The sequence below is a fragment of the Microcebus murinus genome, chromosome 26, assembly GCF_040939455.1.
Source record: "Microcebus murinus isolate Inina chromosome 26, M.murinus_Inina_mat1.0, whole genome shotgun sequence".
Lineage (NCBI taxonomy): Eukaryota > Metazoa > Chordata > Mammalia > Primates > Cheirogaleidae > Microcebus > Microcebus murinus.
This window is the reverse complement of record NC_134129.1, coordinates 21,695,330-21,719,620: the sequence shown is the minus strand read 5'-3', so window position 1 is coordinate 21,719,620 and position 24,291 is coordinate 21,695,330. Positions and strand designations below refer to the sequence as shown.

Sequence of the window (24,291 nt, the reverse complement as noted above, 5' to 3'; positions counted from 1 at the left end):
TAGAGAGGTGAGTGAAAAAGGATCATTTTTAGGCCAGGCGCGGTGGCTCACGCCTGTAACCCTAGCACTCTGGGAGGCCGAGACAGGCAGATTGCTCGAGGTCAGGAGTTCGAAACCAGCCTGAGCAAGAGTGAGACCCCCGTCTCTACTATAAATACAAAGAAATTAATTGGCCAACTAATATATGAAGAAAAAATTAGCCGGGCATGGTGGTGTATGCCTGTAGTCCCAGCTACTCGGGAGGCTGAGGCAGGAGGATCGCTTGAGCCCAGGAGTCTGAGGTTGCTGTGAGCTAGGCTGACGCCACGGCACTCACTCTAGCCTGGGCAACAAAGCGAGTCTCAGTTTCAAAAAAAATAAATAAAAGGATCTTTTTGACCCAGCTCAAAACTAAGGAAATCTGAGCAAACTACAGACTTTAGTTAACAACCTTAATGTTGCTTCATTAATTATTTTAAAAAATGTGCCGTACTGATCTAAGATGTCAATAAAAGGGGAAAGTCGGTGAGAAGGTATATGGATAATTTGTGCCATATTCTTAATTTTTCTATAAATCTAAAAGTGTTCTAAAAAGCTAGGTCTTTTTTTTTTTTTTTTTTTTTTAAGAGGCTTGACCACGAGGTTGGTTTTCTTGACTGGCTCATAAGCTACCTCTTACCCCGATTGCAAACACCGGTGCAGTCAGTTTCAACAAAGGAGGCAACAATGCCTTAGCAAGCACAGATGGGGAATGAATTCGAACTGGGATCGGTTCAGCTGAGCTGAATCGTGGCAAGGTGTTTCTTTAAACTCAACCTCAGACATTTCCTCTTCCTCCCCTCACAGAACACTACTAACATGTTTCAGGCTGCAAATTCTCCAGCTTAATTCACTGTGTTTTAATTAACAAGCCCAGGAAGGGGCTAACCACACCTCCTCCTGCTCCTCCAAGTCAGCCTCAGAAAGGCTCTAAGAAGTTCCATAGAAAAGAAAAAAAAAAAAAAAGCACTGGCAAAGCACTAAACGTGAGGGAAGTACTGAACAATTTTTTTAAATGATGATATTGATGAGTGGGGAGATAAGTCAGGCTCAGTTCTTTCTCCGGAAAAATTCAAAGTTACAGATTTGAGCTTGCAGAAAAATCACAGCTCCCAATGCCCAAGTTGTATAGACAATCTCGAACCCGGAGCTTGAGGCGTCTACCTGTATATGTTGGCATTCTTCACCACCCTGCACGGGACTCCCCTTAAAGAAGGGAACCTGGCCGGGCGCGGTGGCTCACGCCTGTAATCCTAGCTCTCTGGGAGGCCGAGGCGGGAGGATTGCTAGAGGTCAGGAGTTCAAAACCAGCCTGAGCAAGAGCGAGACCCCGTCTCTACTATAAATAGAAAGAAATTAATTGGCCAACTGATATATATATATAAAAAATTAGCCGGGCATGGTAGTGCATGCCTGTAGTCCCAGCTACTCGGGAGGCTGAGGCAGAAGGATCACTTGAGCCCAGGAGTTGGAGGTTGCTGTGAGCTAGGCTGACACCACGGCACTCACTCTAGCCTGAGTAACAAAGTGAGACTCTGTCTCAAAAAAAAAAAAAAAAAAAAAAAAAAAAAGGAAGGGAACCTGGCCTTTCACACACCTTGTCCAGAGATTGATCCTCTGTAACAAATGACCTTACACTGCCCTTGTGGATTTAGAAACCTTCCTACTTCGAGCTAACCTCATAAATCACCGTGAGCGACAGGAATTCTTCTTCTTCTTTTTTTTTTTTTGAGACAGAGTCTCGCTTTGTTGCCCAGACTAGAGTGAGTGCCATGGCGTCAGCCTCGCTCACAGCAACCTCAAACTCCTGGGCTCAAGCGATCCTCCTGCCTCAGCCTCCCGAGTAGCAGGGACTACAGGCACGAGCCACCATGCCCGGCTCATTTTTTCTATATATATTAATTGGCCAATTAATTTCTTTCTATTTATAGTAGAAACGGGGTCTCGCTCTTGCTCAAGCTAGTTTCGAACTCCTGACCTCAAGCTCTCCACCCACTTGGCCTCCCAGAGTGCTAGGATTACAGGCGTGAGCCACCGAGCCCAGCCTCTATATGTTTTTAGTTGTCTGGCTATTTTCTTTCTATTTTTGGTAGAGACAGGGTCCCGCTCTTACTCAGGCTGGTTTCAAACTCCAGACCTTGAGCAATCCTCCCACCTCAGCCTCCCGAGTAGCTGGGACTACAGGCATGCACCACTATGCCCGGCTAATTTTTTATATATATGTATTAGTTGGCCAATGAATTTCTTTCTATTTATAGTAGAGACGGGGTCTCGCTCTTGCTCAGGCTGGTTTCGAACTCCTGACCTCCATCGATCCGCCCGCCTCGGCCTCCCAGAGTGCTGGGATTACAGGCGTGAGCCACCAGTTGTGGTCCAGGAATTCTTCTTTGGATCAGACTCCTAGAAAACCACAGATATGATATCAAGCATCATGAGCTCGTAAATCTTTAACAGATGCCATGTCAAAATACTAACAATAATCGTAAGCAAAAGTATTAGAGTGTTTTACTGTTGGTGGTGCATGGTGTGACTTAGCCTCATAAAAACACTGTGACTTGGCTGGGTGCAGTGGCTCACGCCTGTAATCCCAGCACTCTGGGAGGCAGATCCCTCGAGGTCAGGAGTTCGAAACCAGCCTGAGCAAGAGCGAGACTTCATCTCTATTAAAAATAGAAAGAAATTAATTGGCCAACTAAAAATATATATAGAAAGAATTAGCCGGGCATGGTGGCCGCATGCTTGTAGTCCCAGCTACCCGGGAGGCTGAGGCAGGAGGATCGCTCTAGCCACATGGCTAGAGGCCATGGCACTCTAGCCTGGGAAACAGAGTGAGACTCTGTCTTAAAAAAAGAAAAGAAAAAAAAAAACTTATGGGAAACTCAAGGCGACTTTTTTTTTTTTTGACCTTCAAATAAAATAAGTAATGTTTTACGTTTTGCAACATGGCTGAGAACCATAAATAGAAAAGGGTTTTCTTTTCCCCAGGGGGTCTTCAGTCAGGCCTGTGCTACACTTCTTGGTTTTCAGCCAGATCCCAGAAAACATGGGGGAGAAAAATGAGTTTTACCCTTGATGCAACTTGGGTAGATCTTACAGGCACCACCCTCTACAAAGGAAGCCCTAAAGTCAGATTCTGCCTATTTCTCTTTCCATAGACCTGTCGGCCACGTGAACCATTCCGTCGTTAGCACCTTGCATTCTCAGGATTTCACTGAAATGAAAAGTCGAATATCTTTTATTTATTTATTTTATTTTTTGAGACAGAGTCTCACTTTGTTGCCCAGGCTAGAGTGCCGTGGCATCAGCCTCGCTCACAGCAACCTCCAACTCCTGGGCTCAAGCGATCCTCCTGCCTCAGCCTCCCAGGTAGCTGGGACTACAGGCATGCGCCACCACGCCCGGCTAATTTTTTCTATATATATTTTTAGTTCTCTTGCTAATTTCTTTCTATTTTTAGTAGAGACAGGGGTCTCGTTCTTGCTCAGGCTGCTTTCGAACTCGTGACGTTGAGCTATCCCCACCCGCCTCGGCCTCCCAGAGTGCTAGGATGACTGGCGTCAGTCACCTCACCCAGCCGAAAAGTCAAATATTTTTAAAAGATCAAATCATTTAAAAAATTTACCTCTGGGCCAGGCGCAGTGGCTCACGCCTGTAATCCTAGCTCTCTGGGAGGCTGAGGGGGTCGGATTGCTCGAGGTCAGGAGTTCAAGAGCAGCCTGAGCAAGAGCGAGACGCAGTCGCTACTATAAATAGAAAGAAATTAATTGGCCAACTGATATATCTATAGAAAAAATTAGCCGGGCATGGTGGCACATGCCTGTAGTCCCAGCTACTCGGGAGGCTGAGGCAGGAGGATCACTTGAGCCCAGGAGATTGAGGTTGCTGTGAGCTAGGCTGACGCCACGGCACTCACTCTAGCCTGGGCAACAAAGCGAGACTCTGTCTCAAAAAAAAAAAAAAAAAAAAAAAATTCACCTCTGGCCCTTGTATGAAATACAAACCTCCCAACTTTGCACGGATGGTGGCTAATTCAGGGTGTTGACTGCCGGCCCTGAAAGCAAACCAAAGGCTCCCAGTGTACTAACGATATCACAGAAGTTGCTGAAAGAAGCAGTTTGCTGGCCGGGCGCGGTGGCTCTCGGCTGTCACCCCAGCACTCTGGGAGGCCGAGGCGAGAGGATCATTTGAGCTCAGGAGTTCGAGACCAGCCTGCGCAAGAGCGAGAACCCGTCTCTACTAAAAAAATAGAAAGAAATCATCGGGACAACTAAAAATATATAGAGAAAAAATTAGCTGGGCGTGGTGGCGCATGCCTGTAGTCCCAGCTACTCGGGAGGCTGAGGCAGGAGGATCACTGGAGCCCAGGAGTTTGAGGTTGCTGTGAGCAAGGCTGACGCCACGGCACTCTAGGCCGGGCAACAGAGCGAGACTCTGTCTCTAAATAAATAAATAAAGCAGTCTGCTGAATGGTACTTCTGTCTGGTCACAGTTTTAATATGCCCAACGGTGGAAAATAGAAACCAGTTGGACCGAAGTGACTAAGGCTCAATGCTCGCTTTGTTTTTAACCAGAATAGCCAAAACGGAATACAGCTCCCCAAGGTTTTTAATTTCCCCCCCTCAGTACTTTTCCATCTGTGTCCAACTATACATTGATAGTTTTTTAAGAAATAAAAAGTTTAACTCTACCATCAGGAACACACATGTGCTCTGAATTTGTTTTTTGTTTTTTTTTTTATTGGGAATGGCAAACAGGATGTGGGGTGCAAACACCCCCTTCCCCGTATGGCTTCTGTAATGGAGTCAGAGGCCGCAGAAAGAGTAAGAACTGTGCTCACATTTCACAGCTAAAGGCTCCTCTGGTCTAGTCAGAAAAGCAGTCACAGAACGGCAGAGGAGACTGGGGCTTGTGAGAGTCTGCCGGGTGCCAGGGGAGCGGTGAGGGGCAGGGAGTCGGCGCTCAGATAAAAATCTCTTTTTTTTTTCACTCTGTCACCTGGGCTAGAGTGCAGTGGCATCAGCCTAGCTCACAGCCACCTCCAACTCCTGGGCTCAAGCGTTCCTCCTGCCTCAGCCTCCCGAGTAGCTGGGACTACAGGCATGTGCCACCATGCCCGGCTAATTTTTTCTATGTATTTTTACTTGTCCGATTACAATTTAGAATGGCCAAGATAGAATTTCTTTCTATTTTTAGTAGAGACAGGGTTCTCGCTCTTGCTCAGGCTGGTTTCGAACTCCTGACCTTGAGCGATCCTCCCGCCTCGGCCTCCCAGAGTGCCAGGATGACATGCCTCGTGAGCTACCTCGACCTGCCTCAGATAAAAGTCTTGAGGCGCCCCCTCAGGTGGGTCTCTGCCACCTGCCCCTGCACACCTCCACCTGCCGCCTGTCCCGGGTGGCTGACCGTTTTGCAAGAGGCTGTCTCCCCCATAGGATCCCAGGTGGCTCTGGCCGGAAGGAAGGAGGGGCTGGCTCCCTCCCTGCCGGGTGACCCTTTCTATAGAGCCCCCACCCCACACTGCTGCAGCCCCAGGAACCTGAGCCACCCTTTGTGGCCCTGTCCGCCCTGTCCCCAATTCGAATGTGCCACCTGCCTCCTTAGGAGTCCCAGACGGCAAAGGAGACCTAAAGACTCTGACCATTCACCTTCTTCTGAGATCCTTTTCAAGCTCAGTTCTTCTTCTACTTCCCTGTGGTCTAAACTTCCTTCCTACGAAGCTCCCTCTTTTAGCAGGAATGCAGGATTTAGGTTTTCAATTCTGCTTCGCTTATCTTTATTTGGCTTTAATGATGAAAGTTGTACTACCGCGTTTCCCTGAAAATAAAGACCTACCCATCAAATAAGCCCCAGCAGGATGTCTAAGCATGTGCGCAATAGAAGCCCGACCCCGAAAATCAGCCCTAGTGGTGGGTGTGGCTATGAAAATCAGCCCTAGTGACGGGCGTGGCTATGAAAATCAGCCCTAGTGGTGGGCGTGGCTATGAAAATCAGCCCTATTGATGGGCGTGGCTATGAAAATCAGCCCTAGTGACGGGCGTGGCTGCGCAGTGCATCTGCACAACCCATGCGTGTCGTCGCGGAGCGGGAAAGGACACGAGCAGCCCTTCTCATCCGCCCCGTGAGAGCTCTAGTGCTCCACAGGAGAGATCGGGGCCAGTGGTTCTAAAGGAAATAGAGTCGCAAGACATTCAGGATGGGATTCGGGGTCTGGAGAGTGAGGATGATGTTCCAGAAGAAGACGACTTCACTCTATTTGAATCAATGTAGACGGTGGTACCGTACTTAAAAGAAAATAACACACCCCCTGAAAATAAGCCCTCGGGTGTCCTCTTGAGGAAAAATAAATATAAGACCGTGTCTTATTTTCGGAGAAACACGGTAACATGATGCGGACCTGTAATCGCTATAGTTTCGCCCCCACTTTTATGGCAGCCTGAACACTCGCTGGCGGGGGGGGGGGGATGGGTGGGTGGGTGCAGTGACTGGCACGCTCCACGTCCCTTTCAATCCACAAAATGCCGTTATCTGCAGTGAGGCACACGTGGAGGAAACCTCTCATAGCTTAAAAGATCGTTTCGAAAGTGTTGTCAGGGCCGGGCGCGGTGGCTCACACCTGTCATCCCAGCACTCTGGGAGGCCGAGGCGGGAGGCTCACTCGAGGTCGGGAGTTCGAAACCAGCCTGAGCAAGAGTGAGACCCCATCTCTACTAAAAATAGAAACAAAGTAATCGGCCAACTAAAAATATATAGAAAAAATTAGCCGGGCATGGTGGCGCATGCCTGCAGTCCCAGCTACTCGGGAGGCTGAGGCAGGAGGATCGCTTGAGCCCAGGAGATTAAGGTTGCTGTGAGCTAGGCTGACGCCACGGCACTCACTCTAGCCCGGGCAATAGAGTGGGACTCTGTCTCAAAAAATTTAAAAAAATAAAATAAAAAAATAAAAGTTCGGAAACCATCCTAGGCTCACGGGCCGTATAAAAAAGTGGGTGGGGCAAGCTAGATTTGTCCTCCAAGCTGTCATTTGCTGATCTCTGGTTTAAACTATTTTTTTGGGTGGCTTTTTTAGTTTTCTACGGATGAAATTCATTCCGGTCCATGAATCTATTGGATATTCTAGAACTAATTAAACATGGAATAACTGTTATCTGTTTAAAGAATAACTGGGGGAGGGGGGGCTTACTTGGGTAAATACACGTGATTAACTCAATCTTCCAGGACTCTCTTTCCACCTGGATTTTGGTCATCCTCTCACATAAGCTCTGCTAGCACCTTTCCCCTCATCTGAGTGCATTCAGCTGCCATCCTAGCGATGAAATTCCATCTTCCTCCTCCATCTTCCATCATAAATGGGAACAGCAACAAAACCTTAGGACAGGGAGGAGAGGGTGGCTGGCTGCCCAGGCCTTGGGGCAAAGCAGCTTCCAGCAGAACATTTTATGACTAAGAGCTCGGCCTGTTGCTTGCTCTTTGCTTTCAAGCGCTCTCAAGCAGGCCCTGAGCTGCGGGCCCTGGAATGAGAGCTATCTGGACTGCAGGTGCTGCTGGGGTTCAGGGTCACCTGCCCCCACGAGCTACAAAATTTGCTGAAAGGGCCGGGCTGAGTGACAGCACAGCCAAAATATGTTATTTTAAAACTTGAAGCGGAAGATCTTAAATTTCACTGGATTACAAACGAAAGTCCCGGCCTCTCACAGAAAAAGCAATACGCGAAAACACAGAAGTTGTGGAAATACAGGGGTAATGCCGTCGTTCTTCACAGTAATACTCAGAAGAGTGAACTACCCGCCCACAGTAGAGAGGTGTGATTAACATCATGCATGTCTCCTTGACCCTAGGTACAGAGCAGAGAATCAGAACACTTTGCTTTCGGTCTCCAGATGTTTTCAATACCCTGAGGTTAGGCGTCCCAGCAACCCAATCGAGAAAAAAATTCAAGAGGAAAAGTCCTCAACATACCCGCCTCTAAGCTTCTCCAAGCCTCGGAGACCTGGAACAAAACCCAAATTTACTACCATTTTTTTCCCCAAAAATAAGACAGGGTCTTATATTGATTTTTCCTCAAGAAGACACCCTAGGGCTTATTTTCAGGGGATGTGTTATTTTCCCCTCAAAGCCTCAGCCTGCAGCACGCACAGGATGGCCAGGACCGGACAAGGGGAGCCGACCTTGTAGGAGGGGCTGCCCGCACCTTTCCGGTCACCTCTGGGATAGTAGCCGTCACGACAGGGAAGATGAGAAGGGCTGCTCATGTTCTTTCCCGCTCCGAGACGACACGCATGGGTTGTGCAGATGCGCTGCGCAGCCACGCCCGTCACTAGGGCTGATTTCCATAGCCACGCCCACCACTAGGGCTGATTTTCATAGCCACGCCCATCACTAGGGCTGATTTTCATAGCCACGCCCACCACTAGGGCTGATTTTCATAGCCACGTCCATCACTAGGGCTGATTTCCATAGCCACGCCCACCACTAGGGCTGATTTCCATAGCCACGCCCACCACTAGGGCTGATTTCCATAGCCACGCCCACCACTAGGGCTGATTTTCATAGCCACGCCCACCACTAGGGCTGATTTTCATAGCCACGCCCACCACTAGGGCTGATTTTTGTAGCCACGCCCACCACTAGGGCTGATTTTCGGGGTAGGGCTTCTATCGTGCACATGCTTAGAAATCCTGCTTGGGCTTATTTTATGGGGAGGTCTTATTTTTGGGGAAACGGTAGCATTGTGTTAGAAAGGAATAAGGTCTACCGGAAAACAATAACAAGGATAAGAGGGACTGGGGAGGGGCAGGAGGGTTTGCGATTTTTAATGCATCAGTCTGGGCAGGTTTCACTGAGAGAGTAGCAGGCAAGCACAGATTCAAATAAGAGGACCTGGCCGGGCGGGGTGGCTCACGCCTGTAATCCTAGCACTCTGGGAGGCCGAGGCGGGCGGATTGCTCGAGGTCAGGAGTTCGAAACCAGCCTGAGCAAGAGCGAGACCCCGTCTCTACTAAAAATAGAAAGAAATGAATCGGCCAACTAATATATATATAGAAAAAATTAGCCGGGCATGGTGGCACATGCCTGCAGTCCCAGCTACTCAGGAGGCTGAGGCAGGAGGATCGCTTGAACCCAGGAGTCTGAGGTTGCTGTGAGCTAGGCTGATGCCATGGCACTCACTCTAGCCTGGGCATCAAAGCGAGACTCTGTCTCAAACAAACAAACAAAATAAAAACAAAAAAGGAAACAGAGTCGCAAGACATTAAGGATGGAATTCAGGGTTTGGAGAGTGAGGATGATGTTCCAGAAGAAGACGACTTCACGCTATTTGAATCAATGTAGATGGTTGTACCGTCCTTAAAAAAAAATAACACATGCCCTGAAAATAAGCCCTGGGGTTGTCTTGTTGAGGAAAGATAAATATAGGACCCTGTCTTTTTTCTGGGAAACACGGTATGAGGAAAGGAGGTGAATGGAAACAGGGATCAGAGAAGGCTCTGGACACTAAGGAGTTAAGCAGCTACTGCTATGGAAGTCACCTCCTCTGACCTGTGACCTTTGCTTAGGGGTTTTAATTAAGAGAAATGCAAAAGGTGGACAGAGAAGTCGGAAGATATTTAAAAGTCACACTGGGTTTATCTTTGCATCAGTCATTATTTGAAATCCAAACAGGCAGGCTTTTTTTTTCTTAGCAAACGGCTCTCCTGATTGGCAACCAGACTTGAGAGGCTTCCCCTGCCACCTCCAGCCCTGTGGTCTGAAAGCAAACACAGCCCAGTCCAAAGCTCCTCTTAGAGCAAACAAACTGAGCATTAAAAGCACACCTTCAGACACCTTCAGCAAGACGGGACTCTCTGTCCTTCAAATCGCATTTTGTGAGTGTCTTTTTTCCTTTCTATTTGTCAACAACTCCGTGTTTTAACTAATAAGCAGGGTTTCATGGGAATGTTTGCCAGCTCTAACGAGTACTTTGCCATTCCTCCCATAAAAATTACCCTACTTCATCTGAACACGACAAGAAAAACCGGCAAATGAACGTGAAAAAAACAAAAAATCACAATGTTTTTAAAAAACATATAGAAGGTTTTTTATAGAATACATTAGAACATATCAAAAGCCAGGCATGGTAGCTCACACCTGTAATCCCACCATTTTGAGAGGCCAAGGCAGGAAGGTCGCTTGAGGCCAGGAGTTCCAGACCAGTCTGGACAACATCGAAATACTCCATCTCTACGAAAAATTTTAAAAATTATCCAGGTGTAGTTAGTGGTCTGCAGTCCTAGCTATGGCTTGACTCCAGGAGTTTGAGGCTGTTCTGAGCTATGATCCTGCCACTGTACTCTAGCCTGGGCGACAGACTGAGACTCCATCTCTTAGAAAAAACCAGAACAGGGCCGGGCGCCAGTGGCTCACACTTGTAATCCTAGCACTCTGGGGAGGCCGAGGCGGGAGGATTGCTCAAGGTCAAGAATTCGAAACCAGCCTGAGCAAGAGAGAGACTCCCGTCTCTACTATAAATAGAAACAAATTAATTGGCCAACTAAAAATATATAGAAAAAACTAGCTGGGCATGGTGGCGCATGCCTGTAGTCTCAGCTACTGGGGAGGCTGAGGCAGGAGGATCGCTTGAGCCCAGGAGTTGGAGGTTGCTGTGAGCTAGGCTGACGCCACGGTACTCTAGCCCAGGCAACAGAGTAAGACTCTGTGTCAAAAAAAAAAAAAAAAGGAGCGTGCTGAAGATTCAAAGTTAGTGGTTGCCTGTGCAACTCTAGCCTGGGAAAACAAAGTGAGACTCTGTCTCAAAAAAAAAAAAAAAAAAAAAAAAAAACATCATAATGAAGCAAAATGGTATGTAATTATACTGCCAAACGAGCCCCAGATATTTTTTTTAAGGAAAGAAAATAAATGAACATGGTTAGAAAATTCAAATAATACAGAAGAGAAAGAAAAAGAAGTTTTCCAGTGTATTAATGGTTACATTATTAATATATGTCTTTTATAGGGGAAAAAAGTATAGACCAACATATAGACCTTTTTTAAAAATTTATACAAAAGGGAATGGTAATCAAATGATTTTACAAAACATTTTTTCATTTTATATGTGTATGTGTGTGTGTATGTACACACGTGTGTCTATATATCTCATAGATCTTTCCAAAACAGCACACACACAGAGCTACTTCATTCTTTACAAACATACTACAATACTACAATTTGTACAAATATTTTGGTGGAGGCCGGGCTCTGTGGCTCACGCCTGTAATCCTAGCACTCTGGGAGGCCGAGGCAGGTGGATCGCTCGAGGTCAGGAGTTCAAGACCAGCCTAAGCAAGAGCGAGACCCCTGTCTCTACTAAAAATAGAAAGAAATTAATTAGCCAACTAAAAACATATAGGAAAAATTAGCCGGGCATGGTGGTGCATGCCTGTCATCCCAGCTATTCAGGAGGCTGAGGCAGGAGGATCGCTTGAGCCCAGAAGTTGGAGGTTGCTGTGAGCTAGGCTGACGCCACGGCACTCTAGCTGGGGCAACAGAGTGGAGACTCTGTCTCAAAAAAAAAAAAAAAAAAAAAATATATATATATATATATCTTGGTGTAGTTTTAAGTGAACCTATTTATGAAATAACTGGTGATTTTAAGTCCTGAAACACATCACAGATTGCTCTCGAATTGGGCATGCTTTAAAAGATAATTTAATTTCGAAGTCCTCCCTTTCCTGCATGAGTTGTAAGTATCACAACCGACCTGCTTTGTCTCAAACGGCGTCACAGAACTTCCAGGCAACCCACCCACGGCAGACCAAGCCCAGCTCTTCTGGACAACGGGGAGTCCTCGAACCGTACCAGCAACGTCTGCAGCAAAGCTGGAGGTTGTAGCTGGAGCTTTGCGTAGGTTTCTGTGTCGCTGAGCCTTTACTTTTTGTCTAGGAGGTGGGCACAACTGCAGGAGAAGAAAGCAGGGAGGGAGGAACATCTGCTAGCTACCTAGCTAAGAAATGTCACCAGCCGAAAGTAGTAGGGAAGCCACAGGCTGACCAGAGTCTCAAACCATCACAGAGTTAAACATTTTTGGGTCCCTCTTCAGCGAAAAATTCTAGGGAGCTCTCAAAGGAAGAGTGCAGAGTGGGGGTGGAGGAGACCAGGAATGTCCAAGGCTTTCCTTCTACCTTCTTCTTTCCACAGGTAGCTGTTTGGGAGCTTCTGATTCTCCCAGCCACCAACACACCCCTGGGTAACTCACAGCAAGTCGGTGGTGGATGGCCGGGCCACAGGCCCTGGCTAAGCAGCCCAGGGCAGACTTCCCAGCATGCCTTGCATTTTCGTCTCCATCTCCGGGGGTCTGATGAGGTGCTTTGCTCAGGTTAAAAATGCTCGAAAATCCCCACCCACTGACTTACCTCCTGTCTCCTACTGAACTGTCAAGAATAACAAAATGGTGAATCTTCTCCAGATTCACCAATATGGAGCACTGCCTCCTTGGAGATTCCAAAGCATTCTCTTTTTATGAGTTCTTAGAATTAACTTTCCTTTTGAAAGTCTATATTCATGTATTACCTTGGGCCTTTTTCTCCTCATTTGTTGTAATAAGAAGAAGGATAATGAAAAACATATAAAGAGAGACAGAGAGAGAGAGTTCACTACAGGTCAACCACTTTACAGACTTATATAAGTACCGTGTTTCCCCCCAAATAAGACCTCCCCATAAAATAAGCCTTAGCAGGGTTTCTAAGCATTTGTGAAATAGAAGCCCTACCCCGAAAATCAGCCCTAGTGACGGGCGTGGCTGCGCAGCGCATCTGCACAACCCATGCGTGTTGTCGCGGAGCGGGAAAGAACACGAGCAGCCCTTCTCATCCGCCCCGTGAGAGCTCTAGTGCTCGACAGGAGAGATCGGGGCCAGTGGTTCTAAAGGAAACAGAGTCGCGAGACATTCAGGATGGGATTCGGGGTTTGGAGAGTGAGGATGATGTTCCAGAAGAAGACGACTTCACTCTATTTGAATCAATGGAGATTGTTGCAGCGTGCTTAAAAAACAAAAAAACTAACACATCCCCTGAAAAGAAGCCCTGGGGTGTCTTCTTGAGGAAAAATAAGTATAAGACCCTGTCTTATTTTCGGGGAAACACGGTATATCATGGAGTTTAAGGGGGGGGGACCTAGATTCAAATTTAAATTAGTAGATGTAAGACTTGGGCAAAAATCATTTGGTCCCTCCAATCTTCTCTATTTCTAGAACATTCTCTCTCTTCCTCCCAGCATTGCTGTGAAGAGCAAATAAATCGCCCCGCCCCACCAGGAGCTGAGGAAGTCCTCAGTGCTCATCCAAGACGTGAGCTCTCCCCAGAAGGGCTGGTCTTTGGCTCTGTCCCCAGTGACATTTTTTTTTTTTTTTTTTGAGACAGAGTCTCACTTTTGTTGCCCAGGCTAGAGTGAGTGCTGTGGCGTCAGCCTAGCTCACAGCAACCTCCAACTCCTGGGCTCAAGTGATCCTCCTGCCTCAGCCTCCCGAGTAGCTGGGACTACAGGCATGCGCCACCACGCCCGGCTAATTTTTTGTATATATATATTTTTAGTTGGTCAATTAATTTCTTTCTATTTTTTTAGTAGAGACGGGGTCTCGCTCAGGATGGTTTCGAACTCCCAACCTCCAGCAATCCGCCCGCCTCGGCCTCCCAGAGTGCTAGGATTACAGGCGTGAGCCACCACGCCCGGCCCCAGTGACATTTTATTCCATTCTCTCCAGCAGCTACCCCCAGAGGTCTGTCTTCCTGGGCCTTCCTTACAGGATACACTTAACAAGGTCACCTTGGAATTTAACTCTATTGCACTGAAGTAAAACTAATTCAACAATGACCCTTATCTTAACTAACAAGTTACTGCCTGCTCAAGACCAGAGGTCATTTTCAATCCTATTTTAGAATCATCAAGGGTCCAAAGTCATGGTTGGAACGCCAGACTTTTTATACCTGAGATAAATCCTTGGAAAAAGTCACTAATTGCCATCTTACTTTCCTAGTGTAAACTAAAATAAAATTTTAAGGGTCACCCCCTCCCCCACAGGCTGGCTGAATGGACCCCCCTCCTGGCCAAGGGAGTACCCTAAAACTAAACTGTCTGCCAGGAGGAGGGAGGTCAGACAGGCCTCATCATGCCCCCCTCCCTTCTTGGGGACTTCCTTTGTGACCCATTAACAGACCTAAGGGTATGCAAGACACACCTGCAGGTCCTCAGTTTACACAACAGATCTATGTCCCCTGGCTTATCTCTGATAACAGCTCCTTATGTTGAAACATTCCAAGCCTTTTAGACAAAGCTTCATGTCTTTAACCAATTACAAGCCAAAGAATCTTTAAACCCACCTGTAACCTGTAAACTCCCCTTAGAGATGCCCCACCTTTTGGGGGCAAACCAATGTATGCCTCACACCCTTTCTCCCTGAAATGTATAAAAGCAAACTGTAACCTAACCACATGGAGTCCACCAGCTCAAGGTCTCTTGGCAGTGGCTCCGGGTCATGGTCCTCCAATTTGGCTCAGAATAAATCTCTTCAAAATTATTTTACAGGCCGGGCGCGGTGGCTCACGCCTGTAATCCTAGCTCTTGGGAGCCTGAGGCGGGCGGATTGCTCAAGGTCAGGAGTTCAAAACCAGCCTGAGCAAGAGCGAGACCCCGTCTCTACTATAAATAGAAAGAAATTAATTGGCCAACTGATATATATATAAAAAAAATTAGCCGGGCATGGTGGCGCATGCCTGTAGTCCCAGCTACTCGGGAGGCTGAGGCAGAAGGATCACTCGAGCCCAGGAGTTTGAGGTTGCTGTGAGCTAGGCTGACGCCACGGCACTCACTCTAGCCTGGACAACAAAGCGAGACTCTGTCTCAAAAAAAAAAAAAAAAATTATTTTACAGAGTTCGGCTTTTTTTCCGTTGACACTAGGCACTTTGACACTTTAACCAGACACCAGAAGAGAGCTACAACAGAAGCAAACCATCTGCAACCTTAAGCCCCCTTGGGGGAAAAGAAAAAAAAAGCCACCCTTATGAATCCAAGCACAGAATAGTTACTAAGATTCTAAAGTCCATCCTCAAAGGGCCTCAGCTTCGTGGTGATGACATTAAAAACCTGTTTTTCTTTTATTCTTAAAAAGGGTACGATAGCAAACCACACAGAACCATTTTCTACTGTAAGCTAGACTGATAGAATCTTCGTTTTCTACAAATTGCTAGTTTGGATACTGCCTGTGTAAAAACACCCAGTAGACCATTTTTGCTCATGAATTAAGGAGGTGACCAGTACTTATTTGAGCAGATAATAATCAATTTGGACATCTCCAAAATTTTAAATAGTTATTACGTCATGAATATAGATCTTACTCAGACGGTATAATCAAAGTAAATGTTTTTATTCATCCCAGATCAGTGTGAAACTGAGAAAGTACTACTTATTCTTGTATCAGTGATTACAATTAAAATAAATAACTGACTCTATGTCACTCACAGGCAGTATCTGTGAAGGCTTCTGAAGGAAACCTATACTTCACGAGTTACTTAACACAAAAAAATAAAAAGACAAGCAAAATATCAAAAGATGTAATATTCCAAATTCTATTAATGTATTTATCATAAACATCCTGACTGCAGATTTACACAAAGAACGTGGTTTCTACTAATGAAAGCAACTTTCAGGCACTCTCTTTATTCTTGTGCGGGCTGAGTGACTGTGCTAAGTTGATCTGTTTTGCTTCATCTGCAAGCAAATGATGAGAAATAAGCTGGCGCCTTCACAACCTAACGGTGACACAACTGAACCTTCAGTGGTACGACCATTGTGGATCCCAGCTTCAGGCAGCAAAAGGCCTCGTTCAAAGCAAAGAGTGGTTACAGAGGTTATAGCCCTCCAGCCGTATTTCAATTCAGCTCCCAAAGAAAAACAAGACCAACAAGTCTACCGTGTTTCCCCGAAAATAAGACAGGGTCTTTTTTTTTTTTTTTATTTATTTATTTATTTTTACCATTAACTCTAGTTGGGATAGGGTCTTAATCTTTATTTTTCCTCCAGAAGACACCCTAGGGCTTATTATCAGGGGACTTGTTATTTTTTTTAAGTACGGTACATCCATCTCCATTGATTCAAATAGAGTGAAGTCGTCTTCTTCTGGAACATCATCCTCACTCTCCAAACCCCGAATCCCATCCTGAATGTCTTGCGACTCTGTTTCCTTTAGAACCACCGGCCCCGATCGCTCCTGTGGAGCACTAGAGCCCTCACGGGGTGGATGAGAAGGGCTGCTCGTGTTCTTTCCCGCTCTGTGACAAGCCTGGGTTGTGCAGATGCACTGCGCAGCCACGCCCGTCGCTAGGGCTGATTTTCATAGCCACGCCCGTCACTAGGGCTGATTTTCATAGCCACGCCCATCACTAGGGCTGATTTTCATAGCCACGCCCATCACCAGGGCTGATTTTCATAGCCACGCCCACCACTAGGACTGATTTTGTTCATAGCCACGCCCACCACCAGGGCTGATTTTCATAGCCACGCCCACCACTAGGGCTGATTTTCGGGGTGGGGCTTCTATGGCGCACATGCTTAGACATCCTGCTGGGGCTTATTTCATGGGTAGGTCTTATTTTCGGGGAAACATGGTATGTATCCTCTGATCCTTTTAGCACATTACATTACCCTCCTCATAGCGTCAATCTGTGAACCGGTCACAAAGGTGTTAAAACGGGCAGCAATGAGAAAGAAAAGAAGATTTAAAGAAGTAACTGGGTGAAAAGATCATGACACCCATGTCCAGGGTCCCAGAGACACAAATGAAAGCTTAACCTATTCCTTTGTATATATATATATATATATATATATATATATATATATATATATACACACACACAATAAAAAGAATAAGTCCCCGTTGCTCTTTGGATATATTTTTAGGAAGTGACATGATCAGCCGAATGAATGACTACTCAGAAAAGTAAAGAGGCCAGGTAAGAAACTCCTCAGTTCCCAACAAGCTGGTCTACCCAGGCTGAAATGAGAAGATCACAAAGACAGCAGGGAGCAGGTAAGGATTCCTGAGAGAGGAGCCTGCAGGAGCTGGGAGGCAGGGCCGGGCTAACGGAACCGCAGAAAACAGGCTCCAAATCTAATAGTGTGGTTTTAATCCCCGATTAAAGCCCAGTAGTTGGCTTTTAGCGATATGCCACAGAAGGGCGATATATCTCTGCATTTCACCAAGACCGAATTTTAGATATTTTTCACATTAAAAAATAAGTCATGTCCCAAACAAAATTATAACTTTATTAAAAATTATGATGTTATTAGAAAATAAAATAAGAGAAATTGGGCAACTTAGAATCCAAACATCACAATAAAGCACTGTCTTTTTAAAAATTTCCTTTTCAATCTTTATGCATTCATATATATGTTTTGCATGGTTGTAACTAAAGAAGATATATAAATCTGCAACCTCCATGTTTCTAACGTAATTATCTTAATGTCTTTAGTCTGCTGAGAACCATTCCAATACAAAGAGAAAAACAGAATAGGTAAGTACAAAAATACAGCTAACATTTTATTTATTTTAAAACATTTTAATTGCACTATGAAAATGTCCAATTTTCATCAAACACATGGAACCACACCATGTTAAGCAAAGCCAAGCAAGACCACCTTAATTCATATTTTATATAAAATAATAGTTTTATGAAATTCTTCTTTTTCTGTGTGAGACTCAATTCATATCACCACCAATGAAAATTCTTGAAATAATATACCAGAGTTGTAAATCCTTCATTTAGTAGTTACTGGCAATGATTAAAACAGAGGTAATGAAAAATTTGATCTGTTTTATTCAAATGTAGAAAGGGCACAAAACTGCTTAACACCTTTATGAAAAACAAAGCATCGCTTAGATTTAAAGTAATATATATATATATAGTAATTTAGAAAATGCATCTAGATGTATTCCACATTGTTTTCTACCATTTAAGATTCCCATAAATTATTCCAAGGAGAAATCGCCAGAGACTGGTGACTCATGAAGGAATGTGGAGGGAAGTAGCAAATATACAACAATATTTTTTTAACCGAGACTTACTGCAGCTTAAGTCCAATTCTTGAACAAAGTTTTTTTTCATAGAAAAATTGCATTGCAAAAACCTAAGTACAGTGTGGTACTGGCATGCAGATAAGCATACAAATCAGAGGAACAAAATTGAGGGTACAGAAATAATCCCCTACATTTACAGTCAACTGATTTTCTACAAAGGAACCAAGACAAGTCGATGGGTAGAGAATAGTCTTTTCAGCAAATGGTGCTGGGTACTCACACACAGAAAATAAAATAAAACAAAATAAAATGAATGTAGACCCAAATCTCCCACGCTAAGTGAAAACTAACCCAAGATGGATTACAGACCTCACGTTAGAGCTAAACAACAGAAATTCTAGAAAGAAACGCAGGAGGAAATCTTCACAAGCCTTGATTAGTCAAAGACTTTTTGGAGATATTAATAGTAGGAGAAATCACCTTTGGGAGTTACATGGAAGCTCTATACTTTCTGCTCAATTTTTCTAGCACATAAACTTCCCCCTCAAAACATAAAGTCTATTCATTTTAAAACAAGTAAACAATGTTAATTATAAAAGATAAAATAACGATAATAAAGTCTATCCTTAAAAGGAGGAAATAAACATTTCAATCCATGGAATTGATTCTATTCTGCTGAGAACAGAAAGCCTGACTGAGGTTTTGGTGAGAAGAGCAGCTTGTCCCCTGGGGTATTAAAATAAACTCTGGATGGCTTTCTGATAACTTCTCATCTGGCTGCTCACTAAACAAACTGCTTTTACAATAAATAACAAGATGCTACTACTAGCAAGGCTCTGAAATCATCTTCCCTATCTGCAACTCACTTTAGTTATTTATTTATTTTTTGAGACAAGAGTCTCACTCTGTTGCCTGGACTAGAGTGAGTGCCGTGGCGTCAGCCTCACTCACAGCAACCCCCAACTCCTGGGCTCAAGTGATCCTCCTGCCTCAGCCTCCCGAGTAGCTGGGACTACAGGCATGCGCCACCACGCCCGGCTAATTTTTTCTATATATTTTTAGTTGGCCAATTAATTTCTTTCTATATTTAGTAGAGAGGGGGGTCTTGTTCTTGCTCAGGCTGGTTTCGAACTCCTGACCTTGAGCAATCCTCCTGCCTCGGCCTCCCAGAGTGCAAGGATCACAGGTCTGAGCCACCCACGCCCGGCCATCTGCAACTTACTTTAACTATAGGCTCTGGAAAGCCTCCCTTTGTCTTAGACTCTAAAAAGCAAGTAATTGCATTAAATGTATTTTTTTTTTAATGTTCCTGAAGAAGACTAAAGTCTATTTCTCCTTTGTCAAAGAGCAGCCCTCTCTGCTGGCCTTTCCACCACCCGGCAGAATTCATAATTTCATCTCTGCTCCCACAGAAGTTTGCCCTTACCTCTGGTTGTGAAGGGTTTTCATACCAGGGGTCAGCTATAGGAATACCTACCTGCCCCCCCCCCTACAGATTCCACAGATTCCAGCCTAAGACCTCACACCTAGAAGGCACTGCCAATCGGGCGGGGTTTTTTTTTTTGTTTTTTTTTTGAGACAGAGTCTCCCTTGTTGACCAGGCTAGAGTGAGTGCCCTGGCGTCAGCCTAGCTCACAGCAACCTCAAACTCCTGGGCTCAAGCAATCCTTCTGCCTTAGCCTCCCGAGTAGCTGGGACTACAGGCATGCGCCACCATGCCCAGCTAATTATTTTATATATATATTAGTTAGCCAATTAATTTCTTTCTATTTATAGTAGAGACAGGGTTCCGCTCTTGCTCAGGCTGGTTTCGAACTCCTGACCTCGAGCAATCCGCCCGCCTCAGCCTCCCAGAGTGCTAGGATCACAGGCGTGAGCCACCGCGCCTGGCTCAATCGGGCGGTTTTGAGCTTTAAGCGTAAGGGACAAACCCCCAACTCAAAGGAGGAGGAAGACCAGGCTGAGTGGGCAAAGTCAACAGATATTCACTAACCTAATAGGCTTTCAGACTGTCAACTCACTCTTTTCTAGTGAGTACCGTGTTTCCCTGAAAATAAGACAGGGTCTTACATTTATTTGGCCTCAAGAAGACACCCCAGGGCTTATTTTCAGGGGATGTGTTAGTTTTTTTTTTTTAAGTACGGCATAACCATCTACATTGATTCAAATAGAGTGAAGTCGTCTTCTTCTGGAACATCATCCTCACTCTCCAGACCCCAAATTCCATCCTGAATGTCTTGCGACTCTGTTTCCTTTAGAACCACCGGCCCCGATCTCTCCTGTGGAGTACTAGAGCTCTCACGGGGCGGATGAGAAGGGCTGCTCCTGTTCTTTCCCGCTCCGCGACGACACGCATGGGTTGTGCAGATGCGCTGCGCAGCCACGCCCGTCACTGGGGCTTATTTTCGGGGTAGGGCTTCTATGGCGCACATGCTTAGAAATCCTGCTAGGGCTTATTTCATGGGTAGGTCTTATTTTCTGAGAAACACGGTCTTTATTTATTAACTGCTTGTTAAGTACAAAGCTGAATGCACCCAATCGACATCCAGTAGAAATTGTTTGCAGTGTCTGTCTCTACACTCTATATATCTTCTCAAACCGAATTCTTTTCCACCTTCCTGCCCCATACGGGGTTATCTATGCTGTTTTACTCTCCCGGTCCGCAGGGAGACTATTTTGCATTGATTTAGACTTTTCCCTTCCCCTGTCCTGAGTGTCTTGCTGCCAACCAAATGCACACAAGGCAGAAAATGAATGCATCGTTAGCTTTCGTCTGGGGGAAGATAAGAGCATGCAAAATCCTGCCAAGCAAAAACCGGGGCTCACAGCCAGAATCACCCCAACAAAAGAACGTCAGGTCTCCACGACCCCACCCTGTAGCAGCGAGAAAATACAAATACGAGTGCAAGTCTTTGAAAGGACCAATACAACTCTACAAGGCCACTGGAAACTGCTTTCTCTACAAAAAAAAAAAAAAAAAAAAAAACAAAGCCAAGATCACTGAAGCTCTCAGGAGCGACCTGCTGTTGTAGCTCCTTCGATATTTTGGGTTGAAGATCTCCCTCTCTTCTCTGAAAGAGGGAAGGAAGATGAAAGAGGGTGGGACAGAGGAGAAGGAAAGGAAGACGACAGTACACCATCCGCAGACGGTCAAGGCACATCTGCCATTTACGAGACGCTGGGAATCTGTCGAGTAACTGGGAACGATCCTTTGGGTTGTCTCAAGCATGTTTAAGAAAGGGACGAAACAGTCTCTCCCTACCCGGCCCAATCTACTCCATTCAGCCTCTCTTATCTTATACCAACCTGATTGTGCTTAAGTTATGTCGCCGGTCTCAGCCTTTCTTTCACAGGGGCTTTCTTTTATGGATTTTCCATCCAGCGAACGTTTCTGCTCCCCGGCTGGGCAGATCCGACCACAGCATGCTTGGCTGCAGACCACAGCGGCTCACCCACGGACACCCAGACCTGCAGGGGCAGAGGCCAAATGCCATTGTAAGAACTCACATGCACAGAGGTTATCCCTCCACCCCCTCTCTCAAGGGTATGTCTGTTTGGCAGGATAACCCCAAACGCCTTCCGAATCTTTAAAATCCTTGACGAACGGCGCCACAGCTTATAGGGTACCCTAATTCCGAGTGTGGACTCTTCCGAGGGGAGGCTTGAAGTATTTAATCGCCATCGAAAAGGTCTGGCCCCAGCATTGCGCTCTGTTTGTGGAAAATGTAAAAGCCAGATGTTTTCATTAACCACGGAAAGCACAAGCTACGGCTAAGATTTCACGAACACGCCGATCTGCCCCGTGGAAAACCACAGGAATGTTCTGGCAGGGTTCAGCCTGAATTCCTGGGCAGGAATGGTGCTCCGTAGGAACTCAAACAGAAAATTAACTTGCTCAATGTGTTTTAAGAAAAGTAAAGTGAAACCCAGATTTAATCTCATTCAAATATAAAACATTTCTCAGGACTTCACAAAGGGCATCGCCAAAAAGAAGTTGGGGGGGGGGTCCTAAAAAATTCTACCGTGGTTCAAGATGTAGAATGTATTTACCATGCAACGTGAAGGGTGCAGAGAAAAAATTTAGGGGCTAAACAATCCCAAGCGGAACTAACCTTTCATTTCCTAATAGAGGAAATTAACAGATGAAAGCAATATTCAACAAGTAAATCATAAATATTATCAAATGCACAATATGTCTGGACAAAAGAAATCCCTTTGCACTCACTTGCTTTTTTCTCGATTCCTTTATTCTACTCGGGATTCAATTTTTTAAATACCCCAGATTTTACAAAGCGCGGCAGTAGAATAAAAAACTGGGAGTTTCTTTTCATACAAACTTACTTATTTGGATTTTTTAATATTTCAAATTATTGATACATTCAAAGAGTAATTTTAATCTCCATAATTTTTCATGGTGTGATATTTTTTGAAACATTCACCCGCATGAAGACCTGGTTTGCATTCACATGTTTTGAAAATATAAATCGTCTCTCTTCTTCCTCCTTTGATTTTTCTGTTAGAACAAACAGCACGCTCTTTGTGTTTTTTGTTAGGGTGAGTTGTGATTACATGGAGGTTTCCATCTAAACGTTGCTCTAAGTTAGTGGATAATAATAATCTACCCCTGGGAGTTAGTGGACCATCTCTGCATTTACATTTTACTTGTCCTTTAGCGCTAATGAAAACAAGAAAAGATACTGGAAAAATAGACAAAAATCCCCCTTTCCCCTCGCGGTGAAACTATGTGTTGAGTGGTGGTCACACTCGACATCCGAGTGCAAAGGGTTAACTATTCTATTGCCAAAGGGGATGCCCTAGCCCACAGGAGCTACCATGCCCCGGCTGAATCAGGACATTCAGAAAAGCAGCGCTGGAACAACGTATGCTCACTGACGTTACAGCTACGATTTTGGCACAGAAAAACCCACTTCCAAAAGCAATTAGTGAACCAGAAGAGCAGACAGATTAAGAATCATCATTTGTTCACCATAATCATACTAACGACAACATCGTTATCTGCCAAACATCGAAAGCCTATTAAAGAGGGAACAGGACAAATGTTATTATCAGATACTGGGTCCCACAATTCTATTTCTTTTTTTTTTTTTTTGAGACAGAGTCTCGCTCTGTTGCCCAGGCTACAGTAAGTGCCGTGGCATCAGCCTAGCTCACAGCAACCTCAACCTCCTGGGACTCAAGCGATCCTCCTGCCTCAGCCTCCCAAGTAGCTGGGACTACAGGCATGCGCCACCATGCCTGGCTAATTTTTTCTCTATATATTAGTTGGCCAATTAATTTCTTTCTATTTATAGTAGAGACGGGGGTCTCGCTCTTGCTCAGGGTGGTTTCGAACTCCAGACCTTGAACAATCCGCCCGCCTCGGCCTCCCAGAGAGCTAGGATTACAGGCGTGAGCCACCGCGCCCGGCCCACAATTCTATTTCTGTTAAGTTGAAACAGTTTCTGTCACACGTGAGCCAAGCACAATATTCGCAGGAATCTCTACCCTCAGTTGAAACCTCACTCCCAAAAATCATCTCAGAAGGAACGCAGCAGGAGAAAGCAAGATATCAAGTTATGTGTGGTCCCAGTTTCGTTCCACAAACGGCTTGTGTATAATCTAAAAACACCCAAGTGTGAACAACAGCATTTCTAGGTTATGGAATTAGAAGCTATTTGTATCTTCTTTTTGGTATTTTTCCAAGTTTTCTACAATTGACATGCATTGCTTGGAGAATTAGAATATTTTATTTTATGTATTTATTTTTTGAGACAGAGTCTCCCTTTGTAGAGACGGGGGTCTCATTCTTGCTCAGGCTGGTTTCGAACTCCTGACCTCGAGCAATTTGCCCGCCTCGGCCTCCCAGAGTGCTGGGATGACAGGTGTGAGCCACCGCGCCCGGTGGAGAATTGGAATATTTTAAAATAAAGTTTGTTTCTTAAGAATATAAGTATACAAATCAGAAATGGGATGTCTATGCTTTAGTACCCTCCTCTGTGGATCTCCTCTTATCTGAACAGCAACAGCGAGTAAGTTAAGAAGCATTCGTTTATCTGAACTCAGCCACTCTTACCATGTTTCCCCGAAAATAAGACAGGGTCTTATATTTATTTTTCCTCAAGAAGACACCCTAGGGATTATTTTCAGGGGATGTGTTATTTTTTTTGAGCACGACACCACAATCTACATTTATTCAAATAGAGTGAAGTCGTCTTCTTCTGGAACATCATCCTCA

General features: G+C 45.2%; 1 protein-coding gene across 2 annotated transcripts in view; it reads right to left on the bottom strand.

Annotated features, from left to right (window-relative positions):
• Positions 1-24,291, bottom strand: part of APBB2 (amyloid beta precursor protein binding family B member 2) — a 233,284-nt gene that overhangs the window by 157,009 nt on the left and 51,984 nt on the right. For both annotated transcript variants that reach the window (XM_012766080.3, XM_012766083.3), the window contains exon 2: positions 21,363-21,524. The gene's annotated coding sequence lies outside the window, so the exon portion shown is untranslated. The remainder of the gene's footprint in view (positions 1-21,362; positions 21,525-24,291) is intronic.